General features: G+C 38.3%; 1 pseudogene; it reads left to right on the forward strand.

Moving 5' to 3' along the window:
* Positions 1-1,488: 1,488 nt before the first annotated feature.
* On the forward strand, positions 1,489-21,578 carry LOC122145004 (annotated as a pseudogene).
* Positions 21,579-25,243: the final 3,665 nt, after the last annotated feature.

The raw sequence follows: 25,243 nt of genomic DNA on the forward strand, positions 1-25,243 counted from the left end.
GAAAGTATTAAGCATGTAATTGCAAAACAGTGTATAAGTTAGAAATAAAATAAAATAAAGTATTAGATTTACTGAGCAAAATATACATCTAAGTAATATATAATACATTAATAACATAACAATCTACATGTGCTGGAAACATCAGATCAGGACAGGTTGAGTGTTTCTCTCTTCTAAATGACAAACGAAGACACACAGGCAGCAAAACACACAGCAGTTCTTCTTGTGTTCTCCTAACAGATACAGCAAGTTCCAGTCAGTCTCTCCTCCACCGTCCTGATTCCACAGGTGGCTTTTAACTGGTCTCTTAACACCAATTACTGAAACGAGACACAGGGGTTTATCATTTGCACTTGACCTACTTACTCACCACTGGTCTCCTGCCTCTCTCTCCTGCTGCAGACCTCGCTGAACCACACCCCCCTTGCCACATCCACACTGAACAGAATGCAGCTTTGGGGGAACGTAAATGTGGATAACAATTAGACACCCCCTGAACATAATGACACAATCAACAGGAGACAGAAGTCCAGGTCACATACAGAGCACATGGGGGAATGAAAACACAACAAAACGTCCATAACTGTGACAGTTTTTATATTCATTTATTATTTTATAATCATTTATCATTTAATAATTGTACTATTCTATTTAATCATATAATCATTTTTAATAATAATTTTAGGCATTCATATACCCATTTCCTCATTTATCCAATTATTGATTAGTCATTTATATATTATATTATATTATATTAGTGTCATAGCTATATTATATTATATTATATTATTGTTCCATTATTTTTTAGTCTTATGTCTAATGGTTTCAAGGGCTGTTTGTCATCATGGATCAGAGATACGATGGAATGCTTATGGAAACTCAAGCTTATCAATGCGTGTTTTGTTTTCCCTTGCTAATCGCTTTTCCTAGTTTTTATTCTCCTCATTGGTAAGATGCTTGATGGTTCGATTTAACGTTTTTAAAATAAAACATAACCGGCACACTAAACAACAAGTGTAGTAATAGGAAAACACGCTCAAAATAATTTTGTTTTGTTAAATATGCAATACTAAATAGTGCACTTTAGCTTTGCTAATGTCAAAGCAGTTCTTGCGGACATTCTATCACTCACTACGTAATCCATATTGATACCCAAAGCCAGTGACAGAGCGCGCATGCCCATTTGCAAGCATCATCAGCACCAGCGCAAGAGAACATCGCGATGCTCCAGCCTCTTCTTGTAAGTTTACTATCGTTTAGGGAAGATTTGATTATGAAAACCTTTAGATGATCCTTATACATGCTGATGGATGTTTTTTCTACTGTACCATACACATAAAAGGAGACGCGGATGTTATATAAAGAGCTCTGGCAGGAGTCAATTTCTCATTAACAGCGAAGGTCTTGTCAGAGCACGAAGCATCGTTCACATAAATATTGACCAGGGGCTCTTGTTGTAACTTCTGGGTGGTTTCCCCATGTGTATAAAGGTGTAAGGCTCTGCTCGGTGGGATGCACATCAATGCTTTGCCGTACTCTCTCTCCGTTATAATGGCTGCTCTATATCGTGGGCACGGACTCTCTTTCCTCCGGATAAATATTCTGGCGTTAAAAGACGTCAGAGAGGTGAAGGAGGAGGACCACCTGGACGAGAAGCTCTTTCTGCTGGCCTGCGAGAAGGGTAAGTTTATTTACCACTCTAAAAGACGTGATCCTTAAATATATTGTATAATACATTAATAATAACACAACAATATGGTTATAGATTTTATCTGCTTGATTTTACCATGTCTTTTATTTTTGGGTTTAAATAACATTAATTTATATTATTGTTGTAAAAAACAACAATTATGCCTAATACTAAATATTTTTTACTGATAAAATGGTATAGCCTACTGTAGTATATATAGGTAGTTACATTTGATATTTTACGTATATGTATGTGGAGCTCTCGCTTTCTTTGGATGGATCATTATATTGTCAGAAATCATACTATAAAGCATGGGTTGTAAAACTTTGGTCCTGAGAGTTGCAGCCCCTGCTAGAGTTCAGCTCCAACCCCACTCAAAACTCACCCGCCTGTAGCTTTTTAGTACCCCTTCAGACCTTGATTAGCTTGTTCATGTGTGTTTGATTAGGGCTGGAAGCAAAACTCTGCAGTGGGTTGCGGATCTCCAGAACCAGAGCTTCTGCATCCCCTGCTATATAGACAATAAATTAAGAGCATTTTTTTATAGCAAAAAGATTTTAATTCTAAAACAACATAACATTTGGGCGATGGCATATATATATATATATATAAAGCTAAAAATAGAATTGTTTCTCAAATTGCTTGATTTTTTTAGGAACAGAAAGCAATGAAAAATGAAAAGTGATGATGCTGAAAGTGAAACATTAGAATTTTAACAGTTTTGTTTCTAATAATGGTTTAAGGGTAATTGCATTATAGCTTTCTAAATTAAAAAGTAAAATAACTGACTATAGTAATTTTTCTTTTATTCATTTTATGATAAACTTTCTAGGTAATAGTGCGATATTGTAGTGATAAGTTATAGTTATAGTTATAGTGATAAGTAGATTTTGAGAGCTTGACTAATGAACTGACATCTTCAATGTTTAGTGTTTGTTTAACGGAAGTGATAGTTTATTTCCAAGCATTCCAGAAACAGCTTGAAAAACTAATGAACTTCCTCTGATTACATTGTGCAGACAAGAGTCAGTTAAGCAGCCTTTTTACCATATAAAAGAAATTCTAAAATGGCCTGTGGGAGGGATATCTCTTCTTGTGGTTACATTATTTTCCATCACAAACTGCTGTCCTCTTTCTGATAACATATTTGCTGATGTCATTGTATAAACCATTGAACTAGTTTATTGTCACCTAACTGCATTTTAAGGAGATCAATACATGGTGAAGAAACTTCTGGAGGAGAAACGACATGGTGAATTAAACATTAACTGTGTAGATGTACTTGGAGAGATGCTGTCACCATTTTCAATCGAAAATGAATCTAGCAATATAGCAGTTTTGCCGTGGTTCATGGCTTCAGGTGAGAACACCCCAGTCCTCAGATCATGCAGACCTGTTAATAAAAACCAATCTGAATCCTTTGAGAGTGATGTGTGTGTGTGTGTGTGTGTGGTGTGCACTTCGCACGTGCACATGCGGCCACATGCAGTATTAGTGGGTATTGATTCAGAAGTGGTAGAGGCAGTTTGACATCCAATAAACCATCGGCCCAGCTTCCTCCAGCCTTCATTGCGTTGTTTTATCATTTTTGTGTTTTTTGCAATTATTTTCCCTTTTTATTTATTTATTTATTTATTTATTTATTTCCAAATATGTGTTTAACTAAATATTAGTGTTTTTCTATCAATAAATATATTAATAAATAATGTAATTATTTAAACTTCTAGCATTGCATAATCAGATCCTCTGTATACCTTTTTAGAAATTGATCCAGTGCATCTAAAACCCAGAGTATTCCCACCACCATGGATGTTGCTCCAGCCATTCTTGCTGCCCACCGGAAATAATTATGAGATTTTGACTACGCATAAAGCAAGACATCTCTCGCCCCTAATTCCCCATGCTGTAGGTGCGAAAGTGCACCCTCTGTAATGCCAAGAACAAGAAGGATAGTCTTGCCGCCACTCAAGGCAATCATTTTTATCTAATCAAAACCATAGGGAGTGAATGAATAGCTCTAAAAACATAAAAAGCCATTTTATACAACAGAGGCAGTGTTGTAGAAAAAAAAATAATTTTTTAAGGAACAACTCCAGATTCATTACTTCAAAGGAAAAAAAAAACACAAGAATACAACTGAAGGCTTATCAAGGCCATAGGTCAGGGAACAAATGTTTTTTTTGCGTATATGATAAATATCTTGAGATTTGTAGAAGTCCCTATTAAAGAATCACTTATAAATACATTTGAAAAGCACAAACAATCCTGAAGATGTATTTACAATGTGGAGTTGAGTTTGTATTATTTTTGAGAGTGTTTCTATTTCATCCTCCATCTGCTGTCTGCCCCGTGAGGTTCCGCCTTAGATATCTATCGGGTGCCTTGCTAAATGATCCTTTGGATCATGCCAAGGCACAGCAGACCTCATTCTTGAGAGCATCCAAGCTCTGAAAAGATCTGAAAGAGCTGGAGCCTGCAGCGGAAAGCCAGTTTCGTAATGGAAGAGTGATTACAGAAAGAGGGCTCCCAGGGATCGGCTGCTAAATGGAAAGGGCAGAGTGGATTGACAATTTTACATACCTGCATTTATAGTAGTTAAGTTAATGGGGACATACGTTGTCAAAGAAATGGTAGGCTGTTTGCCCAAAGGCCAGCTTTGATCATGCATAGTAAAGAAATGTGCTTTAAACTTCACACAAACAGCCAAATTTCAAACAAATTCCCACAATGTGTCCTCATGTTTGCTTCTGTTGGCAGTGTGGGACACTTCCATTTCAAGTGGAGTTCTCTGCTCTGAAAGAAGGAAACAAAATATTAATTACTAGTACTAGATTTTTAAGGCAAACCTGCAGAATGCAAAAGAGCTTTTCGGTAAGCAATGCATGCACCATTAAAGGTGAGGCTAGAGGCTCTGTATACAGCTTACTTTGGCATATATGAATTGGTCAGCCTGGGGCTCAGAGAGACGCTCTCATTTGATGTGAGGAATGTAATAGCAAACAAACCTTTGTGTTTACCAAAAAGTAGGTGGTCTAGATAATTTTTTTTGTTTCAGAGAGCCACAATTCTGCTACCAAGCAGATCTATGGACCTAGAAGTTGACACTCTCCCCCATGTTCCCCCTATGAAACAATCACAATCACAATCCAAACTCTTTTCTGTCACCTCTTTGACGCGAGCACTGCAAAGAAAGTGCTCACTGTCCGCTGACGGACCCAGAAGAAAGAAAGGTTTCTATCTCTGGATCTTACGGTCATTATATTACAGGAATGGGATTATAGAAGAACTCTGCCAAGCAATGCAAGATGCTCGCCATTGGCTGACCTGCTGGCTCAGGCCCGCAACTCTCGTGGAGCTGGAAGTCATACTAAACCATAAGTCCAGTGAGGACTACGTAGACAAGAGAGGCCACTAGAGGAACGCATGAACCTCAGTCAGCCTTTAAACTGGCTATTAAGTAAAATACAACCAAAAGGGAGGTTAATGAGAATTTTTAACAAAACCATGCTTTTATCTTCAACAACCTGGGGCGCATTTCCAGCTCTAATCTCATGGCAAATTCATGGCTATTTTATGAGGGGTGGCTAATTTTGTACAAATTCAGATTTACCTTTACTTGTACAATAAATTCATATGATTTTTTCCTAAATCGTATGTATTTTACGAAGCTGCACAATACATATGAATTTGTACTGAATGACTCTACACCTAACCCCTGCCCCTAAACCTACCCATCACTCAGATCATACAAAATCATACAAGTGAGGTTGCAGCGAATTCGTCACCTCGTGAAATACGTGATGAATTGGTGGTGAGATAGCGCTGGCATTTCCCATGCATAAATGATGTAACTTGCCTGCTTAACTACCATAGTATCAGCCGCGATCGCTGGGAAAAAAAAATGAACTAGCTTGTCAAATAATACGCCTGTTTCTCAAACATAGTAACTTTGCAGCACATTTGTTATTCAAACCACGTTGGTTCATCAATAGAGAACCAATGATAATTCACATCACAAAGGTGATGTAGCTTTTTGCTAATTGATCGCTTTGAAACTGAATGTCACTGAATGTCATTATGGCCTGTAAATAACGAACACTGTGGACTGCTTCGCTATTTTTGTTCTTCATTGTTTTGCTTTTAATTGCAGATGTTTTATTCCATCACAAGTTCACTTCTAACATCAAGGTTCCTATATATGCACATCCAGTAACTTTTCATTTTCTTGACAAACTTAAAGACATAGAATGAAATTTGTATACAGTATATGGAATGGAAGATGGTAGCATGCACATTAGCTTGCTTATTTTGCTCAAAAGCAAGATCTATTTAAGTTCATGTAATGCATGTGTGACACTATACAGTACTTTGAGAGCTGCAGTTCCATCCACATAACTTTGCAATGCTATTTAAGTAATGGTTTCAGGAAACAACAAATCGTGGAACTATATTGCTAACAGTAAAACCTGCCATTGATGCTTTTGGGAAATGTGGCCCGGTTAACAACCTTAAAAATATAGTTTAACCTATAAATTGAAACTCAACTTTATGCAATTACTTAGCCTCAATTTTGTTCCAAAATTGCATGAGCTTCTTCATCGTTTGAAGAATGTTGGTTGTGGATAAAGAGATTTTTTGAAGAATGTTGGTAACCAAACAGTTGATTGTAGCCACTGACTTTAATAGTATGGAAAAACATACTATGGAAGTCAGTGGCTACCATCAGCTATTTGGTTTCCAACATTCTTCAAAATATCTCCTTTTAAGGCTCAACAGAAGAAAGAAACTCATACAGGTTTGGAACAACTTGACATAGAAATTACATTTTTGGGCGAACAATCCCTTTAACCAATGGCCAGATATTGTTGATATATCAACATTTATTTTATAAGAAAGCACCAGGCACATTTCTTTTTTTCTAATGCATTTTCTCATATTCCAATCTGTACAGTTCGTTGCCCAGTCCAACTGTCAGCAGTTCCTGAACACAGTGTGGTTTGGCGAGATGGCGAGCTATCACACAAGCAAGCACACATGCTTGAAGATCCTGTATGTTTTGAGCGTGGCACTGATGTGGCCTCTGCTGTCCATCCTGTTACCTGCTGGGACCCCTGCTCTCGAGAGGGGGCCAGGTCATCCACACACCTTTTGTCAAGTTCATCATCCATAGTGCATCCTACTTCACCTTTCTGCTCCTTCTGAACCTTTACTCACTGGTCTACAACGAGGGTAAGAAGAACACCATGGGTCCCCCTTTGGAGCTGATAGACTACCTTCTCATTCTCTGGATTATAGGTGAGGATAGACGGCAAATGTGTATGTACATGAACACTTTTTATCTATTATTTTCTCTGCATGTGCTTTCTATCTGACAAATATGAACCAAACAAAGAATGTTGTGCTGTAGGATTGCTATTTCCAAAAAAAAACAAAGATTAAAAAAAAAAAAAAAAAAAAATTGACCCACCAGCCTTGGACTTCTTTTGCAGTATAAACATTCATTCCGTCCATCTGTTCTTCATAATTCTACAACACCATTAGTATGACTGATAAATTACATAGATAATGTTCCTTGATGTGGAAGTAATAAACACAACTAGTGGTTAGCATTTTTCTCTAGAGCATTAGCATAATACCACTGGGTAATTTGTTGCTAATGGCACTTGTTTTAGTTTTTTGTCATATTTCTTTCTATAAAGACTTAACCTTCATGAGATAAAAATAAAAAAGTACATTATGATTTATGACCTCAAATGCTGTGGAATTAAGAAATATCATGGCATGATCGAAGTTTGAAGAAAATGAAGACTGCATGAACACCACTAGAAGGAAAACTATTATTTTCCACTGCAAGTTTAAGAAGATACATCACAGTTCATAACATTTAAAAATAATATTTCTCATTAGATGTCAATATGTTCTGATCCGCATCACTTAATTGTTCATCTTAATATTGTGTTTGCGTTTACTGCTTTTTAGAAACACACTTGAAATACTAAACCACCTCGGAAATAGCGTGGAATGAAATGTCAGAGAGATTGTATGTCATGAAAATATATTCAGTTCTCCATTGGCTGAATACAGACTGACATGCCACCTCCAGTGTACACATTCATACATTAAAATGTCAAGCAGAAATCTGTTTATCATTAACCTGTCTTCAAAACTAGTTATGTGAATTCTGTGTGCTTTTTTGGTGCATTATTTCCACTGATTGTTTCTTTGTCACTATTGGTGTGAGGTTAAACTGAAGTCTTGCGAGCACCCCCAGCAATGCACACATTTCTGTGTCTCCCTTTATCTATCACACCTGATTCAACTCCATCAGCTCATGTATGTGTCAGATATAGGGAGACACACAAAATGCGTGAAGTGCTAGGGGCAGGTTCTTGCAGGACCGCTTGAAACCACTGGTGCAAGGGAAACAGGCCAATTTAGCTCAAAGGGTATCATTTAAGATCTATAGAATTTGGGCAGAGTCAATTGTTTTACTGCTGATCACTGAGTCGCCCAGCCATTCACATTGAGCCATACAACATCAACTCTGCATGGATATTATTATCCAAAATATGGTGGAAAAAACACTGGTTTATTAGCACAGTCACAAATCGCCAGTTTAAGACATTAACTTGTAAGCACAAAACACAAGATATTCTCTTTTCAATATAAATAAGGCTTTAATTTGATAAATCTAAGATATATAAACCACCCAACACATAAACATACTGCGACTCATATGATTCACACAAGGTAGAATGAGAAAAAGTGAGGAAAGAATGAGTTTAAGTGAATGAAAATGTGAAATCCCAAGCTTGTAAAGTAATATGTGCAATTGCATAGACCCTGAATAACCATCAATTATTTATAACCCTTGCATTGGAGTTCCTCAACAAATGAGGTTAAAAATTTATATTAAATGCACCAGTTCAGCTAGAATCTGGAGGTACTTGTGTTGCTTTTTTTAGAGGTCTTCACGGTCCAAAGATTCAGTACTGTAACCCGAAAGAGACCCGTAGAATGTACTAGTGACCGAACCGCCCGACCCGCCTATTATTTCAAAACCTGGACCCGACCCATGTAGATCCGGAGAAATGCCTACCCGGACCACCTGGACCCGCCTATTATTTGGAAAGCTGGACCGAACCCGGCCAGAAAGACACAGACCCGACTGGACCCTGGACACAATGTGATTCCACCTTAAATTGCTATTACAAGTCAATAAACCTGTTGCTAAAATACAACTTCTTTTGTCTTTCTACCTAATTTAAGGAGTCAGAGGTCTCTCTTCCTTGTACTTCACTGCCTGTGATGCATTACATCCGACAAGAAAGTTATCCATGTTATTCCTCTCGTTATTCCAAGTCCAAGCTTCATCCACTCATTATTTCAGCTTCAAAAGTCACTTGATGTCACGGTGACGGATGACAAATGCAACTGTGCACATGTACAGTCTGACTCGAGTTAACTCGCATAATAACTTTGACTGTTTGTCCTTTTGAACTATAATAACGATTGCTCGTTCAGTGCCATGGCTGCTGACGTTATTTATTTGCTATCATCTCTGTGCTCTCTGTTCTGCGTCGAGTCTGAATCTGACCACTAAAACTTTAAGATTAAACGGTTTATTTATATTATTATAAAAATGGGAGAAAATGTAAAGCACGGTTTGGCGGTCAAAGTCATTGTGTCCCTCACTGGTTGCCATAGAAACATGACACGCGCTTGAGACTGCACATGCATGCATTAACTCTGAGTCTGCGCGCTCTGCTTCTAACGGCAGAGAGAGAGATCACTTTTTTTTTTTTTTTGCTCACTCTTTTCTTTTCCTAATTTTACAAGTTGCAAGTTACAAAAAAACACAAGCAGTGTCTGATCACGGCCGGGTGTTCTCCGAGTCCGATGACTCTGATCACACGGGTATTACACACAATGTTAAACAGACCCGAGACCCGAAGTAATAGATTCGGACCTGACCCGGAACCGGCTGATCATTTAAAATATAGACCCAAACCCGTACGGGTCCCGGGTCGACGGGTCTCGGGTGCACTGTGAAGACCTCTAGCTTCTTTAGGGGGGTTTCTTTGTTGACGTCATTGCAGAAAGGGGTTTCCCAAGTTTGTTGATTGGCTGGAAGTCCAGTGTTTGTTGAAGTGACGTCTTGGGAAACCAATGGTTGAGCGATGGCTGAAGATGCAGAGTTGTGGGCTGCTTGGAGTTTTGAGGCGGCCATAGACTCGAGGTGAACTCGGAGACACGGCGTTGCGGCAAAACTTAACTCAGAACACGAAACTCTCAATGGAAAAGAAAAGAAACTAAAGTAAAAGAAAGAAAAAGAGTAAAGTTTGACGAGACTAGGTGGCGTTTCTACTCATGGTTTTAGAGGAGCTGCTGGCATGCAGGCCAGAGAATGCTGGAATGGCGCTCGAAGAATTTACGGGCAAGAAGCAGTGGCAAAAAGGCATGGCTAAAAGCCGACACGGCAAAAAGCATAATTTGATGGTGTCCTGAGTTTATAAACTGGGCTGTTGGACACATGCCAAATGGTGTCTTGACCAATTAGACATTGTCGTAGCCCGGGGTGTTGCTATGTTTATCCTCCCAATACATAAATCAACATGTTATCTCATCAGTCACATGGTCTGAATTTTCCCACTCTTGCAGAGTATAGTTTGGGGCATTATTTCTATAAGAAGAACATAATACAATTTACCAAGAATTGATTGATAGAAACGTGTAAACCCTGCATTTTCAAACTCATACATACCCAACATGAATATAATCCTATAAACTACAGTATTCAACAAACTCGTGTATAAAAATATAAGATATTTATATTTATTCTATTTGTAGTTATTAATGAGTGATTAGAATGTGATTGTTTAGTGTGTGGTTTTCATATGTGTTGTTTAAATATATGATATGGACCTATAAGCCTACAGTACATCTGTAAAAGACAGTCTTTCTGTTGTTCTGTGAACATGAGGATGTGCTTTGTGAGGAACAAAAAGGTCAAAAGGTCTAGAAGGAATCTCAGTCTGGTTCTTGTCTTAAATTGTCTGATTCACTTTAGCCCCTTTCACACTCCAACGTGCAGTGTGAAAGGGGTTTCTGATATCCCACAGCTGCCATATCATTTAATCTTCCTCTAGCGTCATGGGTGTGCCTGTCTCTGAAGCAAGTGAACACACAGATGCATTGGAAGGTGCCAGTTGTAAATTACAGTACATTGATCATATCACAACACAGTTACTATAGCTGGAAGTTCAACAAAATATTTCTTTGAATAATACAATGAATTGTATATTTTATGAATGACAGCTATTACATTGTATTTTTATTCCCATTGAGCCCCATTCAAAAATGAAAATTCTCTTGTAATTCTCTCGTCGTTAAAAACCTTTATGAACTTCTTTCTACTCAACAGTAAACAAGATATTTTACAATACAATTACTAATTACATGGTTCTTTTTTTACTGTCAAATTTAAATAATGTAAAGCAGTTTTGCTCACTGATATTGACAGTAGAAATGAGAGTAAACATAGTGGATAAAGCCTGTTTCCAATCCTATTCTTCACCCTTTTCCTATTGCATATAAGCTCTGAGACACATTTATTTGAAATAAAAATTAAGAAAATATTCAACAATCATCAGCAATCGACAATTTGATGATATTCGAGTGCCTAATGGGTAATTAACCCTCTGGTGTTTTTTTGCATGGCCATCAAAAATTATTATTATTTCTTAATTAATATATTTATTTTTTCAGTTAAATGATTGGACTATATTTTAGTTTGATAAGGTTTTATTATTATTATTTAGTATTTTTAGGGTATTTTAGGGTAACTTTACTTTACTTTATATGAGTGCGTATGTTTATGTGTTATATTAGTTTATGTCTTAGATTTATCCAATAAAGCCTTATTTATATTGAAAAGAGAAGTATCTTGTGTTTTGTGCTTACAAGTTCATGTCTTAAACTGATGATTTTGTGACTGTGCTAATAAACAGTGTTTTCACTATATTTTGGATAATAATATCCATGCAGAGTTGATGTTGTATGGCTCAATGAATCGCTGGACAACTCAGTGATCAGCAGTAAAACAGTGACTCTGCCCAAATTCCCTGTAGAATCTTAAATGATACCCTTTGAGCTAAATAGACCTGTTTTCCTTACACCAGTGGTTTTCAAACCGGTCCTGCAAGAACACCCCTAGCACTTCAGATTTGGTATGTCTCCCTATATCTGACACACGCATGAGCTGATGAGTTGAATCAGGTGTGATAGATAAGGGAGACACAGAAATGTGCAGTGCTGAGGGTGCTCGCAGGACTGGTTTGAAAACCTCTTACACAGTAGTGACAAAGAAACAATCAGTGGAAATAATGCACTAAAAAAGCAGCAACTAGTTTTGAAGACAGGTTAAAGAAAATGATTTTCTGTTGACATTTTAATCTATGAATGTACACTGGAGGGCATGGCTGTATTCAGCTTCAATGGGCTGAATATATTTTTCATGACACAATCTCTATTGACATTCTATTCACGTCATTTCTGAGGTGTCTAGTATTCTGGGTGTGTTACTGAAAGCAGTAAACAACACAATATTAAGATGAACAGGTAAGTGATGTGATCAGAACATATTGGACATCTAATGAAATATTATTTTAAATGTTATGAACTGTGATGTATCTTCTTAACTCTAGGTAAATAATAGAGAATAAATAGAGAGAAATCTAAAGAAATGCATAAAACAAATCAAGGATACTGAGAAATTTTTAACCCTCTTGGTGTCATTTTGTCATTTCTGAATAAAAATGTGTGTTTGGGTTTTTAAATTATTATTTACCTAATTTCTTTGAATTCTCACTGGGATTAATAAAGTGAGCATTGTATATCTATCCATCTATCTATGTATGGTTGATACATGTATTGACTGTGACAGACATATTATCAATACTATTGCCCAAAACTATACCTCCATTCCTGGATAGTGGAGGAAATCTTACTGATCAGCAGGTTCACATTGTTAGGGAAGAAGGTGGGCTTTTAGAGACAGGGACAAGTAATGTCCAAAAAAAAAGGCAACATCTAATCATATAAAGTACATTTGAATATGTTTTAACTGCTTGCTGATTTATTGATATATTACAACACGCTTGAGTGCAAATGGTATCTGCAGTTAGTATACATCTAACTGTAGAATACTGTTTAGAGCGTAGTGCATACTTCTTTCGTGATCCTTATAGTTTATATATTACATATAATTAAATATTTTTATAAAACAAAAAACAAAAAACAAGTTACAGCTTCCTGTTGTGGCACTGGGGGGTTTCTTTGAGTTACATTATCCCCTGGGATATGGTGATTAAAAAAAACCAGCAGTAACGGATTTCCTGATTTGCTGGCTTGAATGATTTTGTACACTGGATGGGCAATTCCTCTCTCTCCTCACTGGGTATAAGTATGTAGGTGGTCTGATTTAAAGGCTCAGTGTATGAAGGATTGGAGGACTGTCCTGGAAGAGGTCCACGCCACCAGTTGAGCTTTGTCAAGAACTCACTTTTATTTGGCCAACTTTTGCCGCTAAAAGTGGTGGCTCACAGCAAGGTATAAAACCCCGTGCGCAATAGATTCCCATTCTGAGCACTTTTTACCAAGTTATTAAGCAGCTTGTTTACAACCTTCTCAAAATGAAAAGTCTTGAATTTCCAAACGATGACTGACTTGTTTTCATAGGTAACACAAAATTAAGTAATAATCTCTTTAACTTCTCCTTTGGTGTTCCATTGAAGAAGAAAATTAATATTTCTGAAACAACACAAGGATGTGTCAAATTACAGGATTTTCATTTCTTTTAGGATATACATTAAGTTTATATAATAATTGTAAACCTGTGATGAAGAATAGCTCTCTGTCAGTTTAAGAACGTTGAGGAAAGGCCATTTTGAAGAAAGGAAAAACTGGGATGCATTCCATCCCCTCTTGGTTTGCTGAAGGCTTTTTTTTTGCATTCTACAATGTTCTGAGCTTTCATCTCCGGTCTGCTCTGCGTATACCCACCAGCTCCATCTTGGGGCCTTTACAGGTAATCATGTCTTCCTCTGTCTGTCAGCTTCTCATCCATTCACTGCCACAACCAATGGAGTGTTGTAAAAACCACTGAAGCTTATTTCTTCTGTGTACGTAATGCCCTGCTGGCCAACCCGGACAACAAAGAATGCCAGAGAGTTCTCGCTCACTTTTCCTGTGTATCTCATCAGTGCTCCAAATGCCAGTTTTCAGTTCTCATGAGTCGTTTTTTCTTTTTCACCCCCTGTTCTTGGATCTCTCTGCCATGGGGTTTCCCTCATTTCTCACTGGTAGGATTTATTTGCTTTTGAAATGTCCCATTTATAGTCTGGGGCTTGATCTCCACAAGCAAGATCCACCACTCCGCCAAATACAAAAATACTTTTTTTCTTTTCTCTCAATAACCCTTTTTTTTTTTGGCAGTATTGGGTTCCATCCAAAGAACCCCATTCAGTTATCAGACTGAATGATCTAAATAACCTTTTTCCACTATAAAGGACAAACCAATGGAAAGGTTCTATGATTAAAGTTTCTAGTTTCTCCATAGATGCCCATAAGATCCAAATTATTAAGAGGGAGCTGGAAATTATTTGCCTCAGCCACTGTGGTGTGGTCAACCTAGAACACGTCTGGAATTGGCTTTGATAATGTCTTCTAATTACATAGCACATAACCACACTGTGTTACAGTATATTTTTATTTTATCTTGAAGAGATGAAGATTAACTGTGAAAGCATGCATAGGTTTTTGTTTAGAATGTTCAGTATAGTGATTAAATCCTGACTTTAGCAAGCTAATGCTACACTTTTTTCAGTCTTCCGGTCTTCATGAGATTCACCCTGTATAACGTGATTCAGCAGCTCTCGGTTTTTAGCATAGCCGTCTTTCTTGCAGTAGTTATCAGAGAAAGATTGCATAATTACAGCAGTGCTCTTCTCTGGAGGCACTCTGGTATTCGGCAATGAGTAACACCATGTCAGTCCTGAGCTTATGTTGTGAAGTGGCTCTCTGCTCTCCGGCACGTGCTCTTAGACCTGACAAGCAGTATCTGGCTCTGCTGTATGGAAAAGTAATTTGCTCAAGAAGTGTGGTTGGAATGATGCATATGAACAAACACACACTCTCAGCTGTAATGGATTGACGCATGAACCCACACACCCAACTCAAGTTATTTAGAGGAAAGTGCCTTGTATGATTTGCCTTTTTGTAAATGCATGAACCTACCCACATTCTTAAATGCTTTCTACGTCACTCCCTCTACCATACAAACATATAATGGGTTACAAGAACACAGTCAGCGTTTTCACACAGCAGACTGGGAAGGCAGACATTTACTCCCCTTGTGATTCATGTTTGGCTAAGAGTGTCCAGTAAATCTCCCCAAGTAAAGATTAGTGGACAAACACTGACTCACTTCTGATAAACGTTCTGAGCACATATTTCTTTTCTTTGTGAGGGCAAGAGTTGAGATGTCAAACTGACTGCTTAAACTTTAAATTTAAGGAGTAATATGGTGCTTGTATAGCTACAGTAACTGTCTGAATTAGTGTGAGTTTGTCAGGGTGAGAAGCCCCAATCATTTACATGCCTGCTGTAGAATATATAATGGGCTGGTGTCTTGCCAAACCCTTGCTTGCTTGGACAAAAAAGACTCATTAGCAGAGCGAGATGGAATGAATTGAATTGGAATAAACAATGAAACATTCTAGTGCTGTCCTACAAAATATCAGCATTCTTGAAGCAGTCAGATTAGTTGACTGAAACAAATTGTAATTATTATAAGATTTTCTAAGATTTCTAAGGCTTCAAATAGAATACTCAAAGTTATTTCAGCCAGTGTAATCACTTAGAGGTTGAATTTGGGGCTTCATATCAGAGACATAAGTTTCAGTTGGTTACTGGAAATGCCATAGTTCAAAAAAAGTTGAAAAATGTTAGATGTGGAAAATGCCTACCAGGGGTTTGAGAGTGACAAGAAAATAAATTTGTTTAATGGGAGTTGTTAAAAAAAAAAATCCCCTCAAATCCTGGCTATGTTTCAGAGCAAACACACAGTACAGAACATTATGGTTCACCAGTTCAGACCCCCCTTGACACAAGGAATTCATCTTGTCCCGTACCTCAACCCACACTGGAAAGGCCAGTGGAATCTAGAAAGCACAGATAGAGGCCACCTTAAAAACGCTAGTCTACTGTATGTGTGTACTGTAGGTAAGGGTTGCTTAATGTAGCTACCAGGAAATGTTCCCCTGCCATTACCCCCTATGGGCCAAACCAATATTTACCCGAGCTATGTTTATCAGTGACTATTTTTGTTATATTATATATGGAATTAGTTAAAATAACACCCACCACTTAAAATAAACTTATTTTTAGAATATTGCCATATTTAAAAAAAAAAAATGGTTTGAAACCATTTACTGATCATCTTCAAAGGACCAAAACAAACAAGCTAAAAAAAATAAAAAAAAACATTAGTGTTGTATATCTATGTATATATATTTTTTTTTTTTTTTCTTCTTAAGACCATGCAGTAATCATATGTTTACTTGGATTAAAGTATACTAAATTTGTTTTCAAACTTAAAATGTTTGGTATTTTGTTTTGTTTTAGATTTTATCTTCATTTTATTTTAGATTTACTGTGTGTTTTTATATGGACTCCAATAAGAGCCAAACTTCATGAAAACTAATGAAACGAAACCATTCAAATTTAATTTCCGTGCTGACAGCTTTTATTTCTTCTTCATTTCTCCAAACAGCAATGCATCAAAATGCTTTTTCTTTGGTAATCAAAGAAAAGAAAAGATGTATTTAGCTTGGAATATTTCTTGTTATAGGAACCTTTCTATAGATCCCTAGGGTATATGTGAGTCAGTCTAGACTGCTCAGGCTTTGATGTGGAAGGGCTGGTGGTTTGTCATTGCAGATCTCCATGGGCCAGATGCTACAAGAGTTTGGGAAGTTTCTTGGCTTATTCTTGCTTGTGCTCATCTCTTTCACCATTGGCCTGACACAACTCTATGGAAAAGACAAGGACCTATCCAGCTCCAAAATACAACCAAGGACTGCACGGGCATCTTCTGTCGAGAGCAGAGCAATGACACCTTTCACACGTACTTTGTATTTCTTCTCATTTACACTAATCAGAGAATTTAATAGTTAAAGGGGCCATATCATGCATGAGTTTTTGCGTCTTAGTTTCAATAAATGCCCTTCCCTCTTGGACTAGGGAGGCAGTTTTGAGTTCTTGCTCGTGATATGACCCCATTTGAAAAGTATTTGACGGATATTAAACTGTGTTTTTAGCTTTCTGTGACACAAGCCCTGTCCTGACTGCACACTTCATGTGCACTTGCGGTCTTGCTGACTTACAGTGGCTACCGTGTACACCTGTCCGTGAAGTCCACAAGACCGTATGGTTTCCCATTCATCATTTTAGCTTTCAGAAGGGTGCTCATGAGCGCCCCCTTTGCAGCCGCTATGCTCCCTTTTCACTCACTTTTACATGACAAAGCAGCATTACGTCACAAAAGTGTATACTCAGAGGAAGACCACAATGGTTTAAGGTGCAATTTGGGACAAGGCCATAATCATTGTTCTAAAGGTACCATGTTGACCATGAAAAAAAAAGAGGTCTGCTTCAATGAAATCTTTTACCATAATCATTCATCTTTAACTTTTCTCCAGGTTTATGGGGACATGTTACGCCCTCTTCTGGTACAATTTTTTTCCCTGGCACATGTGGCACTGTTTTTGTTACAAGGATTAGCTACACAGAGGAGCTGCGTTCGTTTGTTGGTGCTCTTATCATTGGTACCTACAACATTGTTGTGGTCATCGTTCTCACCAAATCTCCTGGTGGCCATGCTGCATAAGAGCTTCAGACAGATTGCTGTAAGTGACCTTGAGATGATTTGATGCTTTCTCAACATGATATATGATGATATAATAATTGTGTTCCTGACAAGTAGATTTAATAAAATTAAGTTTCACGCATTCATTCAGTGTTAACATCACATAAACACTATGGGCTCTCCAGACCTAATGGGGGCAGCAGAGATTTTTAATGCGGTGTAATCGGTGTGTCTGAAGGAGGTCTATCCATTAGCCTTCCTGTTCATCTAAACAACCTTTAATCAGCTGGCACATATTACACTGGAAATAAGTGACCAGGAACTTGACATCATTTCTTTTGGACACTCAGTTCTGGACAAAATCACCTGATCCATCAAGTGCCATGTGACTAATCACTCACAATTGTGAAAAAACGGGAATTCCTAAAAGATAGCAACCTTCAGGTTTATTACTCTTTGTATCAGGAAGATGTGAATGAGTACATATACATGTAGTTAATTGTATATGGGAACATGCATCATGCAAGTGGCAATAGGTATGAAGGCATTATTGTACCTTGATGATTTTATCTGCTTGCAGAACCATGAAGATAAGGAATGGAAAGTTTGCCAGGGCCAAGCTGTGGGCTCAGCTACTTCGATGACAGTGCACACTGCCTCCACCTTTCAACATCCTACCCTGTCCCAAGACCGTGTGTTCTTTGGTCATCAGCTTGAGCAAAATGGATCTGTTCCCACACCTCCACAGGCAAGGTCAAGAGACAGAATAGCCTCAAGGTATGTAAGAATATTTGAACTTATATTTGGGAAAATCTGCCTACTGTACTGTCTAATCCATCGTTTGCAGTTTACTGGCATATGAATAACACTGACCTATTGACAATCAAGTAAAAACTCCGTGCTCTTAAAGACATCTCTGCCCTGGAGGGCCTATGCGCAAGAACAACACGAGAGCTCAAAGTTTATATTACCGGGTTGTTTAGTTCTGTTCCTGGAGGGCCACCTTCCTGCAGAGTTTCACTCCAACTTGCCTCGGCTCATCTGCCGGAAGTTTCTAATATACCTAATTAGAACTTGATTAGCTGGCTCAGGTGTGTTTTATTGGGGTTGGAGCTGAAAACTCTTCAGGACATGGCCTTCCAGGAAAAGGATTTGGACACCCCTGGTTTATGAGGAACTGTCGGTACGCAAGATTCAGTCTCAGTACTATGAACAGACTCCATAACAGCATAAACCGGGGGTGCTAATCCGCACCCTGAAGGCTTTAACTCTCAAAGACAGAAAACAGCCACCCGGGCTAAAAATAACTATGTTTTTTTAAATGCTTAATAACTTTTTGAACCGCTTATTCCTATCTTAATGCTTAATGCGGCGGAGATTCCCTTTTTTTGTCTATTTGTCTTATTTGGATATTCAGAGGCTCCGTAGTGTATGTAATTACATCACATTTTGACCAACATTGATTCATCAGAAAGAAACAGGTGCAGTCTGTTCCTCTGAGCCAAACAGGAACGATTGTTGATTCTTAGTCCCCCCCCAGTACCCAGATTGGTTCACAAATATCCCTTATTCATACCAGTAAAAAACATAGGTTTAGTCTTTTGAACCAGCATTTATGATTTTTCATTGGAAATTTGAACAAGCGCCCCCAGAGTGAAATGTAAAATCTGTTGTGTGTGCATGAAAACAAACACAAAATAACACATTTGCATTTACCGGTTTCCCCGTTAAAGCTGTACACAAAGCAGCACTGGCGCTCACAAACGCTGCTTTATCTGGCATTACAGGTTATGATGAAATGGAAATGAGACCCAATCGGACCAAGCACCACAGATTAGCAATCATGCAAAGTGTGGGTTTGGAAAAATAATCGTTAAACGAATTGTTTGGGATTCAGCGTTGAGCAAATACAGGTAAACAAATAAAAGAATATTTATAAGACAAACTGTTTTTTTTTGACGTTGCATGGCATATCAACCTGTTGTTTGGGGACTCTTCAGAACCAAATATGAACCTTCATTACCCATATAGGGGAACTTAAACTTTAAACGTACTGGAATTGAAATACAACTGAACCAGGTAGTCAAGATCTTTAGGAAGTGCTCAAAACGTCTAGGCAGGTGGGAGCTAAAAACTCTGCAGGAAGTTGCCCCAAAAGGAGCAGGATGGTCACTTCTGGCGCTATGTTTGTCTTTTGGGCTATTTTGTGTAGTAGCATAATTAACACGTAGGCAATGTAACATCATGTTACAGTTCATTGTTCCATTTGGTGGAAAAAAAACTGACAGGAGGTTTTGCAGTAGGTTTGCTCGGAGCATTGGCCGAGGAACCGGGGTCTGGTACCACACTGTGCACCTTTGGTGGAAAAGGGGTGGGTGGTAAATAGGTATTGGCACCATGTTAGTGGAAGACGAGGCAAGCGTCTATAGAAATATTATGACTTACCAGTCCGCTGCCAGTGAATCCTCTAACTCTATATCCAAGACTCGAGTCCTGGGGGGTAGTATAAAAAATAACATTATTAATTGGTTTCCAGTCTACCTGTCTGACAGCAAGTTTTAGTGATAGCTGGATAATTTTACCTCTTCCCATGCCACCCTCTGACACTGTTGGCCTTCCCGCAAGGCTTTATGTTAGCTCCTTCGACTATTTCTCTCTTACATGCTAGCTCTGGGCTCTATTTTAAGGAAACATGGTGTCTCTTTGTCTATTTCTATGCAGATTGATACTCAAATACTATTTATACCCAATCAAAATGAAAAACAATCGCCGCAGCAAAATTTTAATTGGTGTTTTGGTTCTAATGAGGGAATTCATACCGCCCTGAGATTTGGATAGGAGTTTACTCCGTTTTCAGACTCTCCACAGAGTGCGCGAACCTAGGATGTACTTGTTGCCCAGCATTTAAAATTGATAAAAACATGTCTCCTCCCGTTATCGGCTTTCCAGTTTCTCTCAAATTCATCTACTGTCTAAGAATCGCAGAGACTTCTCACTACCACAAAACTCTAGAAAAGGGTATGTTCAGTATTTGGGTACATCTTGGCTAGACTTACTGCAATTCACCTTATATTGCGGTATATCTAAATCTGGAGATTGCGGGGCCTTCAGCTAGGTCACAAAACTCTCGCGAGCCCAGACTTCTTCTGATGTGTTTGCCAAAATGAACACATGCACTCAAATTATCAGATCTCACACTACGTTGCCAGTTACATCAGAGAATAGACTTCAAAATTATACTCGTTTATAAAACTTTACATAACCTAGCCCTGTCTACCTCTTCTGAAACTCCTACATTTATACACCTACCACTAGGAGCCTAAGATCTTGCGCCCAGGCTTTGTTGGTAGTTCCACATGTTAGACTGAAGCGTTAGAGGGGCGAGCGTGCATTTGCGGCGGTCTGGCAGGGCACGACTATGGGAATACCCTGCCTTTAGAAATTCGAATGGCCCCTTCTCTGTCATGTTTTTTAAGTCCCTGCTGAAAACGTATTTGTTTTCCTAGTGTACTGATTATGGTATTCGGAACTTTTTAAACGGGGTGTTCATATTTTTATTCTGGTTTGCTTTAGGTGTGTGTTTTTATAAATTTTCTCTTCTGTAAATCAACTTTGGTCAGCCTAGTGGCTGTTTAAAATGTGCTATACAAAGAAAATTGAACTGAACTTGAAAAACTCTTTGCTCCAGGAATGGAGGAAACATTGAAGCAGAAAAGAGATGATTGAAACTATCAGAAGATTATGTGCTGTCTTGTTCACGGGTTAACTAAACCTCCACAAGTCAGAAGATGGCAGAGCACGGACCAGGCCACGAGCTGTGTGTAGAGAACCTCAGTGATCTGCGGCAAGACCTCTCCAAGTTCAAGACGCAATGAAATTGAGGATCTTTTGGGCTTCCGCACAGCCAAATATGCCTATGTTTTTACCCCAGAAGAACTAAGCCAATGTGCATTTAGTTAAAAAGTGACCCAGACCATGTCTCAACAACGCCTCTTCTTCTTTTTCTTTGGAAGATGAAAACGGTCTGCCTGGACTCTAACTTGGAATAGTATTAAGCTCTGTTTATGTCTACACCAAAGCCTGCAGAAATCATAACTTATGTAATATTCTTGCATCCTACTTGTTTTCTAAAAGTGTCATTATTTTCAAACTAAAATAACATTTATTATGAAGGACATGTTTATATTGAACTTGCCTAAAGTTTTTTAGTAACTTGCAGTATTTCAATAAAGTATTTTAAGACTAATTCACATTTAATGTATTGTAAAACACAGTCTTCAACCCTGCCTCCTGAAGACCAACTGTCCTGCCAAACGTTTATTTCTAACCTGCTTGTAATTTTGTTCATGTCAAGTGATCATGAAGACTTTGATATTTGAAAGGTTCGGGTCGGGTTGTGGTTGATTAGGGGTGGACCTAAACTCCACAGGGGACAGACCCAGTGAGCCCAGGAGCGGTGGTTGATAGAAATGTCTGAGAATATCTTATATGATGTTTCTTTTCTTCTTCTTTTTTATTTGATGCTGAAACAAAATTTCTTAAAAAAACAAAAAACCTTGTCCCTTCAAGAGTTTATTAAGGATGTTAAATGTTTGAATAGTGCCCTTTCATAGTCAAGCACTCTGAGCCCTAGGGCAATTTTAGAAACCAGATGTTCTGACATGACCATAGTGAACTACTTGAATATTTTGAACCTTGAAAAGCTTCCTTTAAATCTTATTTTCAAATCAGGTTGAAATCTGACTCGGGGAAAATGTAAACAAAATGCAAGAAATTTACAAAAATACAAATATAAACAGATGCCAAATAAATCATGAACACAATATCCAAGAATAACTGATAATGAACATGTATTGTTTTCTTAACGAAACCAAATAATTTCTATAAGTAACATTCACCCCGAGGTGGTCGCGTTTCGATGAAAATATTTTATAGACAAAAATTTAACATATCCAGCATGATTTTAACAGTGTGTATCTTTATTGAAAGGTGGTGTAACCAATTGTGGTTCAACTTCATTTGAGGACATCATCAAACAAAAAGGCCTGCCATTAGAAGCTTTGCTTTTTGATCAAAAAATCTAAGAAGTATCGTTGTGAGAGAGGGCCATTCGGAATAAGGCAAGACAAATCATTTTGATCAATACATTAGAGCTTTCTTCACATGTTTATGGAAGTAATACTTTTGGCCTCTTTCGGCCAATTTGATGCTCATCACGACAGTACGAAGAGAAGGAAGAAACCAAGAGGGCCAAACCAGGCGACACTGTGACATGTGCTTCAACAGTTCCTAGATGCTTCCTCTGAAGCTACAGGGTTAGGCAGCAGATTGAAGGCAACAGAAAGTAGGGGGTGACCATTGCCGGGCAATCAAATGGAAGAGAAACACACCCATGTTGGATTTGAGCCCCCCCAGGTTGGATCGTCGGTAAGAAGAGTCATGCGGAGCGTTTGTTCGTCCGACAAGTGTGTGGACAACATATAGGTGAGACAACAACTGGTAGCCGGAGAGATTATTTGGCCGTTGAAAACCGAATGAGGAAATGAGGATGGGGCGTCGAGGGACAAAACTGATATCTGGAGCGACAACGAAACGACCGCGGAGCGCGTGTACGTTCTCAAGCTGCTTGAACCCATGCGATAGATGTCAGTTCAAAACCTAAGTGACACCACACAGAAAAAAACTGGAAAATAGAGCAGGTGACGGGACGGCAGAGACAGTAATGAAGGGCTTTGGAGCAGCTTCCGGTTCTCTGGTGCCCTCACTCGCACTTTGCCACTCCAGATTACTGTATATATACCGTAATAAAACCTCTGGACCGTGAGATTTCGTCATAAAAAACATTTTGAGTGGACCCATGAAAAATGAATTATTTTACCATTATTTACTTATGCTTCATATTGTTTTAACACTTACAGGTGAGTATTTGATACGTGGAACAAATCGAGGGAAACACCACCTGTTCCCCTGGACATAAAGTAGTTATCTATTATTATGTAAAAAATCTCTCCTCCAATATTTATGGTTTCAACGCGTGCAGCCCCAGCCTATCCCCAGCATGTTTTGATCATTGTCACAAAATTGTCACTGGCCCCCAGGAATATTTGTATATTGCTATTTGACACAGAGCCTCTGCTGTTTAAACACAAAAACCAATGTTATGCTAGTTTCTTGTGCATTCTTTTAATCAACACTTGAATGTGGGCCAGTTGATAAATATTATATAGGATATGAGTCCGACCCTGACATGCCTCAAAACATAGATGGAGTCGATTTTTTCCACCAAAACCCCTCAAAGCTTGCACAATCTAACCAACCACTTACTGAAGTTCAACATTGTATTCCGTAAGGTTATGGCAGTACTAGGCTGTTGAACATTGGATGGGTGTGTTATTTGACATATGCATTCTGCTTACATTGACGGTGACCGTTGGTTTCTGCTTCTTCACCTGTTTTGAATCAGCGATTTTTGTACTTCTTTTAGCAAGATGTGTAATAGCGCCCCTTAAAATCATCACAACTGACAACATGGAAGAGCAGAAAATTCTGTCACTGGCAGGGAAGTGTTGGCCAAACATGACATAAAATTCCCGTTCAATGGTGGAGGCAAGCGTAAATGACACCATACTACTGAATGCACTGCTTGACATTGGGAAGAAGATTGTAGGTTTTTTCATTAACAAAAAATACAACGAGGCAGCCTTTTTTAAGCAAACATTTGTGGAATGTTTGGTTACTCTTTTTTTATTTTTTTAAATTGTACACTCAAAAATAGCTCCACCGCTTGAGTGAACAGAGAACCTGTTGTAAGTTATTTCAGTCTGCGTTGTAAAACTGACCATTATGGCTACAGATCAGTGTTCACCTCAGAAATGAAGTGCGAAAATCAACTGAAATACAGTCCTTGTTTTTAAACACTGACAAACAAAGAAGGCATTACTCAAACAGGAACACACTTTATGTACTTCAGTATGAAGAGAATAGGGTTATACAGTGATGTGCTTCAGGCAGGTCTCAGAGGGTCAGAGAGAAAAACTCTCCAGCATGTTAGTGTTAGCATTTACCAAAGCTGAAGAAGGTAACATACCTCTTCGGACGTAGGGGCACTTCTTTGCAAAGGATGTACAATTCTTTGTGTGTCATTGGTTTTGCCAGCCTGATGGCTAGCCAAGGTTACCTTTCCTTGTAGGACATTGCTTATGGAGAACGGTGACAATACATGCTACCTCCTCGCGTTACAGCGGTTTGATGGACCGTTTCCAGTGATCACTAATGGGTCAAAAAAACAAAAAAGTTTTAGAGGACTACTTTTTTAATTACTTGGATTGATACCAAAATTTGGGTTTTGACTACCTTTTTGTCTTCATTAGGGGTCTTTATTAATTTCGGTTTTTTTTACTTCAAATAAACTAAAACTATGGTAACAAAGTCGTCATGCCAGTGAATAAAAAATAAAACAGGGTAATTTATCTTCAAGAACTTTTTTTTACTCGCAATGTCATTTTTTTTTCTCAGAATGCCATGATAATAAACTTGAAAAAATGACTTTTTTGTCTCAACCAATTTGCGAAGTTTAATCTTGCAATTTTGACCTTTTCGTCCTCCGAACTACGGTGGGTGATATA

Source organism: Cyprinus carpio, unplaced genomic scaffold (genome assembly GCF_018340385.1).
Source record: "Cyprinus carpio isolate SPL01 unplaced genomic scaffold, ASM1834038v1 S000006818, whole genome shotgun sequence".
In the NCBI taxonomy this organism is placed as follows: Eukaryota; Metazoa; Chordata; class Actinopteri; order Cypriniformes; family Cyprinidae; genus Cyprinus; species Cyprinus carpio.